This window comes from Trichechus manatus, unplaced genomic scaffold, assembly GCF_000243295.1.
Source record: "Trichechus manatus latirostris isolate Lorelei unplaced genomic scaffold, TriManLat1.0 scaffold00184, whole genome shotgun sequence".
In the NCBI taxonomy this organism is placed as follows: Eukaryota; Metazoa; Chordata; class Mammalia; order Sirenia; family Trichechidae; genus Trichechus; species Trichechus manatus.
This window is the reverse complement of record NW_004444120.1, coordinates 3,117,765-3,136,613: the sequence shown is the minus strand read 5'-3', so window position 1 is coordinate 3,136,613 and position 18,849 is coordinate 3,117,765. Positions and strand designations below refer to the sequence as shown.

General features: G+C 42.1%; 1 long non-coding RNA gene across 1 annotated transcript; it reads left to right on the top strand.

Annotated features, from left to right (window-relative positions):
* Positions 1-1,371: 1,371 nt before the first annotated feature.
* LOC111822622 (uncharacterized) lies at positions 1,372-17,199 on the top strand. The gene is made up of 3 exons (XR_002825765.1): positions 1,372-1,491; positions 12,043-12,091; positions 17,071-17,199. It is a non-coding gene; the product is annotated as an uncharacterized LOC111822622 (long non-coding RNA).
* The last annotated feature ends 1,650 nt before the right edge of the window (positions 17,200-18,849 follow it).

The following is an 18,849-nucleotide window of genomic DNA, read 5'->3' as shown; positions in this document are numbered from 1 at the left end:
TCCTCGTATTGTGGGTTGGAATTAACTACCACGGCCCCAAGCCTATACTTATCTTCTTTAAGGAGGCCCCACCCTGGCTCAACCAAACTAGGGACCGCCTTCAATCCGCAGGGTGTAGTCCAGCTGTAGACCATTTGAAAACGCGGGGGAGTACAGTCACCACTCGGCACACTGTCTTCTTTCAGCTTACTTAGCAGGAGTTGCTGAACTGGCTGGGGTTGAGGCTTGCAGGGGTGGAGCTGAAATGCCTTCCGCATTCCTCCTCCTCCTCCAGGCTGCGGTTGCGGGTGCAGGGGGAGGGGAGAGTGGCAGGAAGCACAGAGCAAGCAGACAGGAGTGGAGGGAGCGCTATTGGCTCTCAGGCCCCCCACCCCCAGCACGTGCATACTAACACTGTTCATATCATTTGGTAGGATTATTTTATAAAATAGGCAAAGCAGAGCCAGCTTCACAAAGCTTTCTCAAAGGACGTCCTGGGTTTTTAATTATAGTTTTACAAAGAGCAAGTCCAGCCATGCTTACTAATCTCATCTGTAAAATGGGGATGAAAGAGAAATACAACAAATATTATCCAAAAAAGAAAGCTTGCGTAACAAAGCTGTGTTCATTTCCTGTGAATAATGGAGAGGAACTAAATACTGTGCTTTGTTGATTTGGATCCAGTCAAATACAAAGACAGATCCTATACAACAAATGTTTTCCTTTGTTCTGGGACTTGTAAAGAGTCATTCTCTACAAAGAACGAATCTCCTTTGTGCCATTCCTTGGCCTGCCTGGCTGTGGAGATTATGAAGAAAAACCTCTCGCGAGCAGTTTTCCTGATTAGGGACATTGTTCTGGAACGCAAGCTCGGTTGCCATGGCTACGGCTCTCCAGAGGCCTGCCCCTTTCCACCCCGCCTTCCTGTGCTGTCGGCTTATATGGGGCAGTCCTGATTTCAAATATTCCTCCCCCATAGCACGGAAATGGCAGGGAAATTCCAACTGTATTTCCCAGATGACCTCTGAATCCCAGAGGCAGCAAAACCAAAAAAAAGAAAAAAAGAAACAACTCTTGTCAGGCAGTCTTGAATTGTCGTTGAAAAACCAGACATTAGACTGAAAGCTCGTTGAAGGCAGGAACTGTGTTCCCGTCATTGAACCAGTTCTTCCTCTCTCACGCTGCCTTTCCCTCAGCCCAAAGTAGGCCGACACGTGGTAGGATCTCAAAAGGTTTATAACCGTTTGCCCTGGGAGGTGGCGGTATAGCGTGTTCTTAAAAGCATGGGCCTGGAGAGCTACTTGCGAAAACCTTACGGAGCACAGTTCTAGTCTGACACACGAGTCACCATGAGTTGGAATCAACTGTACAGCAACAGTCGTGCTTTTTTTTTTTTTTAAGCAAGATTTTGCAGTCAGAATCTTGTGACCTTGGGAAAGCACCTAATCTTTCCAGGCTTCGTTTTCCTCATCTCTCAAATGCAGACAGTAATACCTAACTCAGAGACTTCAGGTAAGTATTGAACAAAATAATGTAGATATATGAAACACTTGCTACTGTGTCTGGCTAATAGTGATCAGTTATTATTATTATTACTGTTATAAGCATTTCTGTAGCCTCCAGATGTTCTTGTGGGGGAAAAACACTCTCCCCTATGACAAAGAACAACAAAACTCTTCTAGCTGAGTCTATAGCAGCCTAGGTGTAATAATTAATAAATTGAAGTGCTGCATATCTGTGTAATAAATGTCAATAGACCATAAGAGTAATGTTACCTGTGTTAGGTTGTTGCACATAAATAATGCAAAGGGGGTTGTCCTTGCCACAAAAGCTGTAACATGAATACATGGTTACTGTATTCCAGTTGCACAGCCATGTATCTACAGTAAAAAGAATAAAATAGCATTTTGACATCTCTTAGCTTGACTTCCCTTCCCCCGCCAATCTCTTACGGTATTTCTGAAACCTCAGGCCAGCTTGTAAATGACTGTGTGTACCTATGGGATTTATAAGCCCCACGGGGGCCCTCCACAGTCCTCCCAACACCTGAGCTGGCTGCCGAGTCAGAGCCCCGGGGTCTGTGGCCACTTACATAGTGGCTCTAGAAGATTCTGTATCTTTGGACAATTAGGGGAAAGAAAGATTACCCTCCCCCTCATCCCCGCCTGCCCGCCCCAAAGTTTGCTCTGCTTTTCCCAGGCAGGTCCTAGGAAGCCTGTGGATTTTTTTTTTTTTTTTTAGGGGAAAGGGGATGTAAGTGGTCCTAAACAAGATGCAGGCAGGTTTTGAGCCCAACCTGGCCGCAGGATGTGCAAACCTACGACAGCTGTGTACCACAGTTCAAACTACTAGACATTGAATTGAAGGAACCACTTCTGGGTGGGCCTGATCAGATTCAGGAGGTTCTGCCTGCCTGGGGTAGGGGAGCCAAGGTCAGGAGTATCATTCCGCTGTTCCTAAAACTGCGTGTCTCTTGGTTGAGAAGGTATGTTTAGCTTGTATTTTAGGACACAGATGAAATGAGCACGTTGAGCATATTGAGTAAGCTTATTGTCATTTAATGCATAGGGCTGAAGGAAGCCTGAAAATTACTCGTACAAGTGCCATTGTATGTAGGGTGTTCCCAGAACACCTATGTACAGTGTTTATTTTGAAGCTGTGCAGTAATGCGACAAAGGTGTGGAAAGGTGGTGTGAACCGCAGGGTGTGAAGTGTTCCTACTCTTTCAGACCCTAGCACACATCCCCACCAGCCCCCACACACATTAAACTACAGAAGATACAAGATCTTCCCCTCCCCCAACACCGCAGCTCGCTTTCTCTGAAAACTGATACCCTGAGGCCCTTTTCCCTTACAAGACACAATTAGGGGCAGTAAAAGAGAAAATGCGGACTGGATTGTGGCATAGAGGCTGTGCTCTGTAATGCTTCTTTCTGTTAACAAGCCACTATTCCGGCTCCAGGCCTTATATTTTATCTGACTTTGCTACTCCAGGAAACAGCTTTAGGCTCCAGCGAGTCCAGGGCAAATCCATTTCTTTTTGCGAAATCCATTTTGTATTTTCTGTTTCACCCTGGTGAAGCCTCAGCAGAGGCTGTTGTTCTCAATCCAGCTGGAAAACCGGCTCAAACCGCCCTGAACTGGATTAGGTGGCTGTTGAGACAGAGTTTCTGTCTCTTTGTTAGGGCGGATCCTCGGGCCTCATTCGCTCTTCAGTTTCCCTCCCTCCTGTTTTCCCAGAGTTACCAACAGCAATTCCCCTCCCCCTGCCTCTCCAGTTTGACATTTTTTTACCCTTTCCTGGGCCAAGACTCCATGAATTAGATTAAATTCTTTAATAAAAAACTAGCTTCAGTTTGTAAACTTGCTTTTAGTGCATTATTTAGTTCTGCTTTCCTCAAATTTATTGTCTAACCAATTCACATGGTGCCCTTAAAATCTTGGCTTTTAGAAGTAACATTCATTTTCACCCTAGATGGGTGAAGCAGGTCAAAGGCTGAAGGGTTTTGGTGCAGTGCATTGTTAATTTCCGTTTTGTAGTTATATCTAAATTTAGATCATTTATTCATTTCTTTGCTGAGAGATGGCAATATATATAGAATGTTTAAACAGTCACACAGACTGGCTGTCTATTGGTAGTATGCAATTCCTAGAGTAAGAGCTAAAGAACTGAGATGTTTTTGGTTTTTCGAACATTTAATTTTAATCCTGGATCATATTCTGCGAATAGTGTAGTGAAAAGGTGGTTTGGGGAATGCGCCTGGACCGTTCCTAATATCATGCAAGTGGAGGCAAAGCTGGGGATATAACGGTATAAGGATAGAACAGAGTTGGGCTTTTGTAAGTTCTTTTTTCATAAAATTTAAGCGTTTCTTATGTTTTGGAACTAGGGGATGGTTGCTTAACACTGAATGCACTCACTGCTTTTGAGGTATACATTTTGAAATGGTTAATTTTATCTTAAAAACAAGCGTTTCTGGACAGGAATGTATTTTCTTTTTATGTTTTTTGAGAAATGGACTAGAGACACTTACGTAATAAACAGCTATAATCTGGGTGTGGCCCCATTTGGTGCTTGAAGACTCACTGGTCTCCCTCTGCTGGTCAAATTAAGCAACATGTCACTGTGTTGGAAGGCCTTTAGAGCATGTCTCAATTATATGTCGAAGCACAAATGCAACGTTGCTTTAGTAAGAATCATTCTCAATATCTTGTTTTATGTGCATTGTATTCGTTTTACTCCTGTGCATGGCACGGGACTTTTTTCCTGAGAGAGGATCACAGATGTTTTCCTTCTGCAGTATTACACGTGATTGGTTATACGTTAATGATTAAAATTCACCCCTCAATCTCAGAGCAAAAACAAAAACGTTGTCATTTCTCTTAGGTTAAAAGCCAGATTTAAATTGTTTATTTAAGTGTCTAGTTTCAGTAGAGCATAAAGCCTTGGGATACAGCCAATTACAACAGCAGATTTGGAAAAGATACTTTTATATGCCAGAGGGGAGGGGTTGGCTTTGTCTCGTGAGTCGGTACTCTGAGACGTGAGTTTGGGCTAAGAAAATCTTCGAAATATATGTAAAAACCAGGTGGGTCCAGAATTTGAATAAATGAGATTTCAAAAGTGTAAATAATTAGTATGGGAAGGCACACAGTATATGTTATACGGATTTTGGAAAATGCAGAGTATAAAAGGGGACCTAAGACGGTTGGAGTCAAGTCATCCAGACTTCGTTCTGATTGTTAGATCAACTCTTACTTTAGGACCTCACACCTTCTGTTTCACATGCTTGAAATGCTTTCCCTTTCCTGCCCCTCCCCAGCTCTTCCTACTCACTGGGCAAGCCTTGCCTTATGTCACCTCCTCCGAAAAGCCTCCTGGACACTTGGTCTAAGTTAGATTCCTTCCACCCTGTTACTGTCTCACATGACACTCCCCCTTTTTTTTTCAGTTATAGCTCCACTATAACTTATATATATTTGTTTTCTTGTACATTCTCTGTCTACTCCACTAGGTTTCTAAATTTCATAAGGGCAGGACTATATTTGTCTGATCAAAACTCCATAACCAGCTCTTGGCATAGTACCTGGCAAAAAGTTGGCAAGGAAGAAGTATTTTTGAACTGATGAGTTAAATTCAAATACCATTTCTCTGGCTCTGGTCTGCTACTTTCTGGATTCTTCTTTTATTCTTTGTGACTGTTTCAAGGCATAGCCTGTTTGCCTCTTCTCTTGTAAACTACCAGCAACTACTGATTTATTTCAGGGTTCTTCCCCCCAAAATGTGAGAGTTACTGACTGGAGTGGAATCTTTCCAGTTTCTTCCATCTTATTCTCTTAAAAAAAGATAAACAAAACAGCAGATTACAACAAAATACACTCATGTTTTTTCATCTGTGGTAATTGGTTTCACTCTGAAGATCGGGCGTACCCCATTTTGATTTCTGAAACGAGTTGTCCACATGGTATACCCCGCCCTCATTTTGATCAGGCTTTCTCTACAACCAGGGGGAAAACTAAACCCAAATCAGTTGTCATCGAGTTGACTCTGACTCATGGCGACAGAGTAGAACTGTGCTTTATAGGGTCTCAGGGCTGTGATCTTTTAAAAGTAGATTGCCAGGCCTTTCTTCCAAGGCATCTCTGGGTGGATTCAAACTGCCAACCTTTTGGTTAGTAGTCAAGTGCTTAACCATTTGTGCTATGCAGGGATTCTATAACAAGGGGATAAAAGAACAAAAAAACCCAAACTCATTGCTGTCAATTCCAACTCACAGTAACCACTGTGCCACCAGGGCTCCAAGAAGGTGGGGAGGGAACCATTGGCATTTAGTCAATTCTGAGTCATAGCAACCCGATAGGACAGAGTAGAACTGCCCCCATAGGGTTTCCAAGGAGCAGCTGGCGGATTCGAACTGCCAACCTTTTGATTAGCAGCCAAGCTCTTAACCACCGTGCCACCAGGGCTCCAACAAGTGGGAAAGGGCCTACCAATTCCTTCTTTAAAAGCGCCTCCTCCTTCTGGCAGGACATGGACACATCCTTGCAGGGATTTAAATTCCCTGGAATTTCAAGTAGGTAATTTGCATCTCTGAGAACCTTCAGACTAGATGTCACTGATTTTGCTGGACTTCAACCTAAGAATAATCCCTTTGGGGCAGTTCTTTACCTAGGCAAATTAGCTGTTATTACACTGTTTCAAAAGCTGGTGCCAGTAGTTGGAGGACTTTCAAGACATGCTGCTTTATTCTGTATTCATCGGATGGTTTCGATTGACTGGTGGTTGGTTATGTAAACTGGTAGAATTTCCCAAACTGCCTACAAAATGCTTTTAACTGGTATAAGGTAGTAGTTAAGAGACTAAACATGTTAAGTTAGAAAAGCTCAAAGTTCTGAAGCCTCAATTTTCTCATCGATTTTGTTTCTCATCTATAAAAAGGGGATGTCCATTTCACAGAGTTGTTATATATATGAATTAATAGACACTAATTAACATATACGTATATATACACATATACTTGTGTACACATATGTATGTGTGATACACTCATTTAATCCTTCTAGCAACCCTTTGGGGTAGATATTATTATTCCTGGTTACGATTTTCTGCTGAGGACACAGAAGCACAGAGAGGTTAGGAAACTTGCCCAAGGTCACACAGCTAGTAGATCACAGAACAGGGACGCAAACCCAAGCTGTTTGGGTTTGTTAAATGTTAGTGTCTTTTTATCTCCTCCTTTCCATGAAAGCAGTGATTACTTCCTTGAGATACCTTAATACAAAACCATAGAAACTTAGAACTAACCCAGGCCCCTGCCTTTTCAGATGAGGAAATTGGAAGTTCGAAGAACTTGAACCATTTGTGCTCTGTAGCATAGATGAGATCAGGAGCCTGGCTTTCCTGACTCTTCTGTGATGGAATAATGGTTCTTCATAGTAATGATTCTCCATCTATCTCTCCGAGCCCTGGTGGCACAGTGGTTAAGTGATACAGCTGCTAACCAAAAGGTCGGCGGTTCGAATCCACCAGGCGGTCCTTGGAAACCCTATGGGGGCAGTTCTGCTCTGTCCTGTAGGGTCTCTATGGGTTGGAATTGACTTGACGGCAGCGGGGTTTGGTTTGGTTTGGATCTGTTTCTCCCCGTGAGCTTTTCCCTTACCTTTTTTTTAAAAGAAAGGAGAACGTTCATTTTATGAAGGTCTCATCCCTGTCCCACCTTGTTTTCTGCGGTTAAATAACACATGAAGCAGCTAGCAGAGACTTAGCCAGATGGAATGTGCTGCTTCTCTGCCAGAGCACACAAAGGCAGAGACGGAGAGTTTGCCAGGGGCAAAGTGGGGAGACAGAAAATTAGCCAGCTGTCTTTTTTTTCCCTCTCTTTTGCTCTTGATCCCTTCCCTACTTATTTCTGGCTCCAGATTGCTTGTACCTTCCCTGTACTAGGAGTATAGGACTATTGGTGATGTCCACTCTAGTGAAAATTCAGCCATGAACAGAGATATGAGTAGTAAGCTAGGGCAACAGTAGCTGCCTAGTCTTTTTTTCTTCTGAAAGAGAAGAGTAGAGAAAGCCCGGAATTGCTGTCTTCACCGTGCCATTATGTTACTACATGACTTTGCAGAACTCCCTTAACCTGTGCTAGCTGTAATTTTCTCACCTTTAGCTGAAATATTATCTTTCCTGTTGTCTTCTCTCGAGGAATTTTGACTTGGCCATGAAGAAGTACTGTAAAACAAAGCTAGAGAGATCATGGAGCTTTGCTTACTTTTATGTGACTTAAAATGCCAGCTCTGAGAAGTACCACATGTATGTCTGTAGTTGGAAAAGGTGCTTCCTGAGTGGCACTATTGTCCAAGGCTACAATAGTTACTGCTGGGTTGTAAAAGCAGAGAATATGAACTTCAAAGGAAATTTATGCTTTTATCTTCACAGAAGAGGAAGCTGAGTTTTTTTTTTTTTTTTTTTTTTTTTTTTGTTGTTTGTTTGAAGGATTACAGAGCAAATTAGTTTCTCATTAAACAATTAATACAAATATCCTAGGTAAGGGCAGTTCTAATGGCTTCCACTTGGGTCGGTTTTTTTTTTTTTTTTTTTTTTGTCCTTTCTTCCCTTTAGCAGTTTTATTTGAATTGGGCCTGGAAGAAGTGGAGAGAGAAATAAGTAAAGGTAGCTGTTGGTTGGACTACTTGATGCATAATGAGTAATAGTGAGCAGTAAGTTCAAAAATGTAGATTAGATCCAGGTAGTAGAAGTTTCTGATTTTAACAGTACTTTAAAAAACATTGACTTTCAACTATGTGCCAGTTTTTTGTTTTTTTTTGCATATGTTATCTGTTACAATCATCATACACAATTTCACAGAAGGGGAAACTGAGGCTTAGGCAACTTGCCTGAGCCCTGACAGAGAAGAAAGGCACAATTCCTTTCTAGGAGTTCACAGCCTACAAAGAGACAAAAAGGGACCCAGAGTTGTAATTCATTGTTCTGAGCACTATACGTGATAGAGATAGGTGCAAACCACAGCTGTTCACTGCAGGAAACCACCGTCTCAGACAAGTTGTTGAGAAGGCAGAAGGGGAGAGAGAGTTGAGGAAGATTTCACTGAAGTGTTGGTAGAGCTGGGTATTGGAGAAGGAGTTTGGGCTAATGATACGGTGGGGGAGAATGTGTTGGTCCGAGGGAATGGCATATTAAAGGCACAGATATACAGAGTTGTACGAGGGGTCTATAAGGAGCCATATGACTGGAGGATAGAGTAGAAAGGGGAGAGCACTGGGCAGTGAGACTGCAGAGATATTCAGGCTTGATCATGAAGGATCTTGGGTGCCATGTAATGGCGTTTGAATTCTGCCAGGCCTGGGGTTTGGGGAAGAGCCGTCCTTTCAAAAATAGACATTTTTTAGACTTCTGATACATCTAAAGAAGTCACTGAGGCAGCCTCACAGCACTCTAGACGTCTAGTTAACACAGTGTAAAAACTATGGTAGGCAAAGTGGAGGCACTGAGGGGGTTTAGATTTGCCCAGGACTTGAGTGGGGTTCCTGGGATTTGGAGCTTTCAGTTTTAAAACAAGGATGAGTCGGTCACTCTAGTTTTAGGCAGGAATGTAACATCTAGCATGAAAACTACTCTGATAGAATTTGGAGAGTGGAATAGGGAGGCAACCGGAAGAAACACAAAGGATCTAACAGTTATGGATACCGCTATGGTCTAGAGAGGTCCTTCATGCCTTACAGGTATTATATTAAACTAGGCATTGTTTACTTTATTTCACTAACAGAAAAACTGAAACTCATAAAGTTTAAGTGATTTGCCTCAGGTTATGAAGCAATAAGTGGCACCACTGGGAATTGGACCCAAGCCTGTTTGAATCCAGTGTCCCAAGCCCTGTTCATTAGTCCCAGGGTGAAGACTCTGGAGGCAGGGAGAGACTATTGCTTAAAAGTGTATAAAAACGATAGGGGAGAATGAAAATTTAGGGGAAGAAGAGGAAGAAAAAACAATCTTGATGAGTATCTACATTTAGAGGATGGAAAGGAAAAAGGAACCATAACCCTTGCATGTGTGTGTGTGTGTGTGTGTGTGTGTGTGTGTGTGAGAGAGACAGAGAGAGACAGAGATAGAGAGAACACGAGAATAGTATAGTTTGATCAAAGAAAATGGCAAAGTTGGTGTCATGGATTGAATGGTGTCCCCCAAAAATGTGTGTATCAATTTGGCTAGGCCATGATTCCCAGTATTGTGTGATTGTCCACCATTTTGTCATCTGATGTGATTTTCCTGTGTGTTGTAAATTCTACCTCTGTGATGTTAATGAGGCAGGATTAGAGGCGGTTATGTTAATGACGCAGGACTCAATCTACAAGATTGGATTATCTCTTGGGCCAATCACTTTGGAGATATAAAAGAGAGGAGTGAGCAGAGAGACCGGGGAACCTCCTACCACCAAAAAAGCAGCTCCAGGAGCAGAGCACATCCTCTGGACCCGGGGTTCCTGCACAGAGAAATTCCTAGTCCAGGGGAAGATTGATGACAAGGACCTTCCTCCAGAGCTGGCAAAGAAAGCCTTCCCCTGGAGCTGATGCCCTGAATTTGGACTTCTAGCCTACTAGACTATGGGAGAGTACACATCTATTTGTTAAAGACATCCATTTGTGGTATTTCTGTTATAGCAGCACTAGATGACTAAGACAGATGGTTTCAAGAAGGAAAGGATGGTCCCCAGTGTCAAATGTCATAGAAGCTGAGGACAATGAGGACTGTGAAAAGTCCACTGGAGTTAATATTAGGAGGTTGTTAATGGACTGTTTCAGGCAGAAGCCATTTTGGACTAAGTGAGTGTGGTGGCTTTGTAATACGTCAGTTTGGCTAGGCTGAACTGTATTTCACAGAATTTCCTTCCCTGAGTATTTTCAGTTAAGAGTGGTCCACGAGAGATATTAGCATGTAAGATTTTGAGGGCTGAGTGAAGTAGTGATTTTGTTTTTTGATGCTTTGAAGATGGTGGCAGGCGTTTTTGTAGTTCACACATGTTGCCTCTTATCTACTGGCCCACCTCACTTACGTGGAGCAGCAGCCAAGCCTGTAACTGCTCTACTTTCCCCCGATTCTCCTTTAGCCTCTCTGAATCCTGGAACAGGTGTGTGTTTAGCTCTGTAATGAAGGGTGCCAGCTTCTGCTGCAAGATACCCACATCGTCAAAGTTAGAAGGAGCGAGGGCTGACAAGATTCTAGTTTGTACTTGTGAGTTCCATCTTGTGCTTGCTCTTACTCAGTGTATATCCATCTTTCCTTCCCAATTACCTTCCCTGCAATTTTCAAGCTCCAGCATCAGACAGGAAGACAGTAAGCCTTATAGAGACTGTTTATGTAGATCCTACACTTAGCAAAAAACAAACCAAACCTGTTGCCGTTGAGTCGATTCTGACTCATAGTGACCCTGTAGGACAGAGTAGAACTGCCCTATAGGGTTTCTAAGAAGAGGTTGGTGGATTCGAACTGCCAGTCTTTTGGTTAGCCGCTGAACACTTAACCACTGTGCCACCAGGGCTCCATATATCTCACAGTGGTTCTAATTTTTTGGTTGAATGCTGACTGACACAGTGAGGGATGAGAAAAAGGAGGCAATAAATATAAATTATTCTCTGGAAAAATGTGATAGTCATACAATAAATATTTATTGAGCCCCTTTTATGTGCCTGTGCTTGATTCAGAGAGTATAGTGATGAACAAAACTAATATGGAAAGTAGTTTACAGTCTAAAGAGGGAGACAGATAATTAAAAAGTAAACAAACTTGTTACTAATGGTACGAATAAGGAAACTTGGTGGTATAATGGTTAAGCGCTCAGCGGCTAACCAAAAGGATGAAGATTTGAGCCCACCCAGCAGTGCCATGGGAAAAAGATCTGGCGATCTGTTCCTGTAAAGATTACAGCCTAGAACACCCTATGGGACAGTTCCACTCTGTCACGTGGGTCACTCAGTGACACCCAGCAACAACGAATGGTATGAAGGCAAAAAACAAAACAGATGAACACAGAAGGTATGAAAGTATATTGTTTAGATGGAGACATCAGGGAAGCCTTTTTTAGAATGTGACATTTAAACTAAAACCTGAAGGATAAGCGGGACTTAAGAAGATCATTTCAGGCAAGAAGGATAGCGTGTATAGGTCCTGGGGTAGCAAAGAGTCCCATGTGAAGAGGCCAGAGTGCTAGAGCCTGGTGAGTGAGAGGGTGGTAACCTTATGGCTTTATACTGGTTTAATTGTAAAAGGCTTTTTTTTTTTTTTTAAAGAAAAGTGGATATCTGTTCATATAAGCAATTTCAGTCACCAAAATCAGCATATTCACCTAGAGTCGCTGTCTCTTAGCAATGCTCTGATAATCTCCCAACCCTCAGCTTAATGATTTCCATTCTGAGCATCTAGATCTTGCATCTTGTGCTCAAGTGCTCAAGCAGCATTGGATAATCATATATTGATATTTTACAAAGCGTTCTTCCCTTGGGTAGGAACTTTATCTGAATGATTGTATTAATCAAAACTCTTTTTAATTGCAGGTATCAGAAACAGTACTGAAATTGACACAAGGACAAAGAGAATATACTGGTTAGTATAATGGAAAAGCACAGGGATAGAATTGCTCCAAGCACAGATGGGTTTTTGAACTGAAATGACTTCATTACAACTCAAGCTCTCCTTCCAACTCTTGGCTCTGCTTTCCTTCTTGTGGTAGATATTCTTAAACAGCTTATTTCCATGTGCTGGTCCCTTGCAGCTCTAGACTTACATTCTAACAGTTTAAACAACCATGGCAGAAGGTTATAGCAAAAGACCAGGTTTGGGACATATCTCAAAACTGAACTGATTGTGACTGGGAGGATGGAATATATGATTGGTCAGGCTTAAGTCAGGTGCCTGCTGTGGAACTCCTGGCCTGGGAGTGGAGGCAGTCTCACTTGGAGTACATGTACTGAGAGCAGGATAAGGCAAATGAATTCCAGTCAGGCAAATAAGAACCAGATGCTCACAACAGTCCATCCCCTGGTTACTCAACATTATGCTTATTCTGGTAGCTCAATCTTGCATGATCCCACAAAATAATACCACTCTGACCAGATATCTTTCCGAAAATGGCTGGTCATGATCACAACCATGGTTTCCCTGGATAATCCCATAAGCACAAGTCCAAGAACTCCTCCAGACATTTGGGAAACCCCTCTTGGGGGAGGCACAGGGAGCAGGGAGATGAGGGGTAGAGTGTCAGAGAGTGTACTGAAGGGAAGAAATGGGTATGGGGCACCATCACCTTGGCTGGTCCCATGCACTGGCTGGGGACTTAATTTTTTTGAGAAAAGCACTGCAAAGTATGGGGACATGCTGAGGCCCAGGGCCCAGGAAAGGGGTCGCACCTGCTTGGATCTAAGGGCAATAGTGGTCTTCCTATTACCTTTGGGGTAAAGTCCAACCTTCTTTGTTTAGCATTTTAATTCCTTAATGATCTGGCATAGCACTCTAACAGGTATGAAGGGGTGTTAGGGATTGAATTGTGTCCCCCCCAAAATGTATATCAACTTGGCTAGGCCATGATTCCCAGTACTGCGTGATTGTCCACCATTTTGTGGACAAAATCATTTGGTATGATTTTCCTATGTGTTGTAAATCCTACGTCTATGATGTTAATGAGGCAGGATTAGAAGCAGTTATGTTAATGAGGCAGGACTCAGCCTACAAGATTAGGTTGTATCTGAGTTAATCTCTTTTGAGATAGGAAGAAGTGAGCAGAGAGACAGGGGGACCTCCTACCACCAAGAAAGCATAGCCAGAAGTGGAGTGCATCCTTTGGACCCGGGGTCCCTGCACTGAGATGCTCCTAGACCAGGGAAAGATTGATGACAAGGACCTTCCCCTGGAACTGACAGAGAGAGAAAGCCTTCCCATGAAGCTGGTGCCCTGAATTCAGACTTCTAGCCTCCTAAACTGTGAGAGAATAAATTTCTCTTTGTTAAAGCTACCCACTTGTGGTATTTGTGTTATAGCAGCACTAGATAACTAAGATGAGGGGGGACTTAGATTCAGTGATATCCTAGAGCCATCTTCTACTGGTTCCCTAGAACAAATTGTGGTCATTTCCTCCCAACTCCACGCTCAGTGATATCACCTTGATAGCTTGAAATTAGCCATGGTGGGAATATTTTACACCTCAGAAATTGCCAAATGATAACAAATTACAGGTTTTCTTTTTCCCCCCCTTTCCGGAGCCAGTTAAATATACAGCCATATACCCATTGCTTAGATTATTGTTGAAGGAATGTTTTCTTTCTAGAGTAAGAAATATGTATGCCAGGGCCCCCAAGAATAAGTGCTTTCAATGTGTGTACTGGGCAGAAAGGTATTTTAGAGCTAGGGAATTTGAAAGGAGAAGATGAACATTTAAACGATAGGGACAGAATTTTAGGAAGGTAGTTTTATATAGTTAAGCTTAATTTAACTAAGGGCTTTGGCATCAGACAGACGTGGAAAAGTTGGAAATCTCTAATTCTTTTATGAAGCCAGCTGATTTTAATGTCAAAACTTGATTTAAAATACAAAAAAAAAAATACTACTTATGAATATAGATGCAAAAGTTGTATAAAAATTAATAAATACAATCCAGCAGTGTATCATATTAATAATAAACAATTCCCATTGATATTAATTTCAGGAATGCAAGGATAGTTCAATATAAGTGTCTTAGTCATCTGGTGCTGCTATAACAGAAATACCACAAGTGGATGGCTTTAACAAAGAGAAATTTATTCTCTCACAGTCCAGTAGGCTACAAGTCCAAATTCAGGGTGTCAGCTCCAGGGGAAGCCTTTCTCTTCTCTGTCGGCTCTGGAGGAAGGTCCTTGTCATCAGTCTTCCCTTGGTTTGGCAGCATCTCAACGCAGGAACCTCAGGTCCAAAGGACACGTTTTGCTCCTGGCACTGCTTTCTTGGTGGTATGAGGTTCCCATGTCTCTCTGCTTGCTTCTCTCTTTTATATCTGAAAAGAGATTGGCTTAAGACGCTATCTAATCTTATAGATCTCATCAATATAACTGCCACTAATCCATCTTTTACATCATAGTGATAGAGTTTACAACACGTAAGGAAATCACATCAGATTACAAAATGGTACACAGTCATACAGTACTGGGAATCATGACCCAGCCAAGTTGACAGATATTTTTGGGGGACACAATTCAATCCGTGACAATAAGGAAAACTGCCAACATAATTAATTACATTAACATATTTTAAAAAATCATAGATCGTATCAACAGATTATGAAGAAACAATTGATAAATTTAAATTGCCATTCCAATAAATTTCTCAAGTAAAACAGGTGACAACAAAGGCATAAACCAAAAAGAATTCATACATTTGACTATATTAAAAAAATAGCTTCTCTTCATCAAAAGATACTGTATGCAAAGTAGAAATATACAGAAAGGGAGAAAAGATTTGCAATATGAAAAATTTGTATTCAGAAGATTTAGATAGTTTCTACAACTCAATATGTAAAAGACAAAAAACCCAAAAGAAAAATTGAAAAAGGATTTGAATAGGTAATTTACTGAAAGAAAAGATAATCTCACTGTTAATAAATTAAATACAAATTAAAATAGTAATGAGATACCATTACACACCCGTAAAATTAGCTCAATTTCGGAAGCATGCTAATACTAAATGTTGGCAAGATGTGGAACGACTGGACTTCTTGTAGACACTTCGTGGGAGTATAAATTGATACTCTAACTTTGGAGAGCAATTTTGCAACATCAGGTAACTGAAAATATGCATAATGTATTGGGTTTAAACTGTGCGAAGTTTCTTAGATTCTTGTGACTACCTCATTCTTTCTAAAGATGCTTCCTACCTCCTAGTTTGCACAGATACTGCTGCCTTTGCTGGTGACCTTGCCAAGTTTCCCAAGCCCAGACTTCCATAGCCCTTATCCTGCTAATGCCAAGCCCTGTTCATATTGGGTGACCTTTCTCCTTCCAGACTTGGATATGATGCCACGCGCAGGGTATGAGATTTGGCTACCTGAGTGGCTGCCAAGTTGCCCGATGATACAACCTGCAATGAAGGAGGGGGAAGGGAGTCAGCTCCTGATGGGGTGAACCTTGAATTTTGGGAAAAGGGAGAATGGGAGAGAGATGGCAGGTAAATTCCTTCTTCCTTTTTTCCTTCCATAATTATGGGAAAAGAGTCACAGGCTGAGTGAACATATCTGCCAAATGACCCACTATCTTTTTGTGGCTTACTGTGCATAGTAATGCATTGCTTTTGTATTGCTCTGGATCTTTTCTTGCCTCACTTTCCTTTTTCCTTATTCCCACTGCCCTGGGCCTGTGTTATTGTTGATAGTTGCCATCCGGTGGGCTCCCACTCGTGGTACTGCATGTACAACAACAGAACGAAGTGTTTCCCCGTCCGGCACCATCTTCACGATCATTGGTGCGCTCGAGTCCATTGTTACAGCCACTGTGTATTTTGAGTGCCTTCCAGCCTAAGGGGCTCATCTTCCAGCATTATACTGGACAGTATTTTGTAGTGATCTATAGAGTTTTCATTGGCTAATTTTTGGAAGTAGATCACCCGTCCTTTCTTCCTAGTTTGTCTTAGTCTGGAAACTCCACTGAAACTTGTCCATCATTGGTAACAGGTGTTTGCTGGTATTTGCAATACCCATGGCATAGCTTCCAGCATCATAGCAACAGGCCAGCTGCCACATATAACAAACTGACAGGTGCTGGCCTGGGCTTGTATCTCCTAAATAAAGTGTCAGCATCTTCATCCTTGCCTCAGGCTGATATGAAGAGGAAACAGGCTAAGATACTTCATACAGTAAAACCTGCAAAAGTCGGAACCTGTGTAAGGTGGAAACTTGTCAGGGAAGGAAAACTCAAAATATTTTCCATTAAGACGAGTGATAGAAAAGTGGTAAGACAGCACCTATCAAAGATGGAAAACTCGCAGGACTCGGAGAGACAAGGCAGTCCCTTTGAGTTCCAGCTCTCACGGTTTTCACTGTAATTCTGCTTCTAGTTTCAAACCACTGAGAGAGTCTTACATATGCGCCTCAGGGGATATCTATAAGGATGTTCATTACAGCCTTGTTTGTGATAGTAAAAAATTATGAACAATTACATATTACTGTGGTGATTTATACAAGGAGATAATACACTTCACGGAAAGTGAATAAACTAGAGCTACATGTATGACATGGATAAATCTCAGAAGCGTGGTGAAGCAAAAAAGGAGCAGAAAAATGCACATTGTGTACAGCCATTTAATACAAAGCTTATAAGCATATAAAAACATACATTTTTAGATGTGTGCAGTTGTATAGAGATATAAAACTGTTTTTGGGAATGAGAAGCACTCGCTTCAAGATGGTAGTTGTCTTTGGAGAGAAAGAGAAATGAGATCTGTGAAGAGTCTATTGGGAGCTTCAGTGATGTCTGTAAAACTTTATTTCTTAAGTTTTATGGTGGACCACAGGTAGAGCGGTCTGAAAAAAGATTGTGCTGAATGTATTTATTTTTCCTCTCAAGATTCAAGATCGCCTTCTCTACCTTGCTTTGTGCCCGAGAAGGCAGAAGCTGACCTATATGAACTGTACAATGAGCTTCCTTGCTCTCTGGATTCCCGTTGTTCCAGCCAATGGGGAGCATCCCAAGATCAGAGGAAAGGAAAAGAGTAAAGCTGAGGTATCATCCCTGTATTCCTATTTTGTATAGGTTTTTTTTTTTTCTTATTTACTGAAATATTCTACAGAAGCATGGGGAAGATATGGCAGACACATGTTAGGTTGTTGACGTGGGTTGTGATGAGGGTGGGGTGGAGGTGATATGGGTGAAGAGGAAGGAAAGAGGGAAAGGAAGCCAAACCAGGAAGAAAAATAAAACTACTCTTTAAAAAAGAGCTAAGGGTAGGATGTGGGCATTTGTTAATGCTTCATAGGGAATTCTGTTTCTCATTAGAGGGAACAGCCAGTGCAAACTCTCTGAGGCAGGATGAGGCCAGTGTGGCTTAAGCTGAGTGACAGAGGGGCAGAGTAGTAGGAGCAGAGGTGAGAGTTAAGAGTGGGTGGGTAGAGTAGGAACACTATAAGAAATTGAAAGGATTTTGGCTCTTACTCTGATCTTTAAGTTAATATTATTTTGCTAACCTCTTCCACAAATTCTTAGTTGCCCTCCCCTCTCACTAGTTCCTGAGGCTAGAGGGTGGGGCATCTCAACCCTCAGTAGTGGCCCAAAGGGCTGGTGAGTGGTTTGCAAATCAAAACTGGAAGAACAAGTTAAATCTGAACTGCCAGCCTAGTAGGATAAGTAAAGAGTAGGGACCAAGGTATGGAGTCAAATGAAGGGCTTTAAGGCACAGGCCAGGCAGGAGGGCGGAGCAGCAGCGTTGGCAAGCAGGAGGGAGGGATTTAGGAAATGACGTGCAGACATCTACGGCTGTTCAATTTGTCCCTGTCAGAAGTCTTGAAGTCCTTTAGAGCAGATATTTGCTCTCTTATAATCTTGTCATTGATCTTAGGTTTCAGTTTCCTCTTACCAGTCTTCTGTGTTTTTCATTCTGAAGATATTTTCCTTGATTAAGAAAAGAGTAGTCAAATTGTTAAGACTCTGTTCTCTTTGTCATTTCTCAACCCAGCCATTTGCAATCCATTCTTCTGCAGTGATTTTTTCTCCTATGCAGATCTGATTATGTTAGGCTTTCTCTCACATTTGTGATAAAACCCAACTTTTGTTTTTTGGTTAATGAGGCCTCCCTTGATTTTGTCTCCTCTTTATTTTTCTGGCTTCAAAAGTGATACAATTTCTGGATGGAGCAGAGTTCCTCAACAGTAGCATTATGTGGGGCCAGATAATTTTCTGTTGTTGTTGTGGGGGGCTGTCTTGCACATTGTAGGTTGTTTAGCAGCATCCCTGACCTCTACCCACTAGATGCCAGTAAATTCCTCCAGTTATGACAACCAAAAATGTCTCCAAATGTTAGCAAATCTCCCTTGGGGGGCAAAATCACCCCTGGTTGAGATCCACTGGGATAGAGCCTGCTAGTTGAGTCTTCCTTCCCTCTCTATCTGCTGTTCTTTATGCATGGAGTGACCTTCTCCCTGTGGTCATCCTGCTCATCTCAAAGTTTTCTGCTCTGTTGTTTCTCCCCCGTGACACTTCCATGACTCCCAAGGTGGAGTTAGGCAAGTTGGCCTTCTCAGTCACACAGCACCTTGCCTTATTAGAGCAAGATCCAATGGATTCTAATTCGCTAGGTTTATCTGTCTCCGTATCAGACTGAAGGCTCTTGAGGACCAGACTCTTTAACAT